The sequence below is a fragment of the Plasmopara halstedii genome (assembly GCF_900000015.1).
Source record: "Plasmopara halstedii genome assembly, contig: Scaffold_437, whole genome shotgun sequence".
Lineage (NCBI taxonomy): Eukaryota > Oomycota > Peronosporomycetes > Peronosporales > Peronosporaceae > Plasmopara > Plasmopara halstedii.
This window is the reverse complement of record NW_020187357.1, coordinates 140,283-140,485: the sequence shown is the minus strand read 5'-3', so window position 1 is coordinate 140,485 and position 203 is coordinate 140,283.

Genomic DNA, 203 nt, shown 5'->3' with positions numbered 1-203 from the left:
CCGACTTCGCCTTCCTCCGCCAACGTTTCCTCGCCTGCGCTACGTGACATAGTAGCACTTGTTGGTCAAGCCTCGGTTCAAGTCTTCAGTTCAAGTTCAAGTCAAGGTTGGGCACTCGTGGTGGCATAGCCAGTATCGAGATGTCCTGTGATTATTGGTACCAGCCACATAGTGGGGAAGTACTAGGTCACAAAGGGTATTGA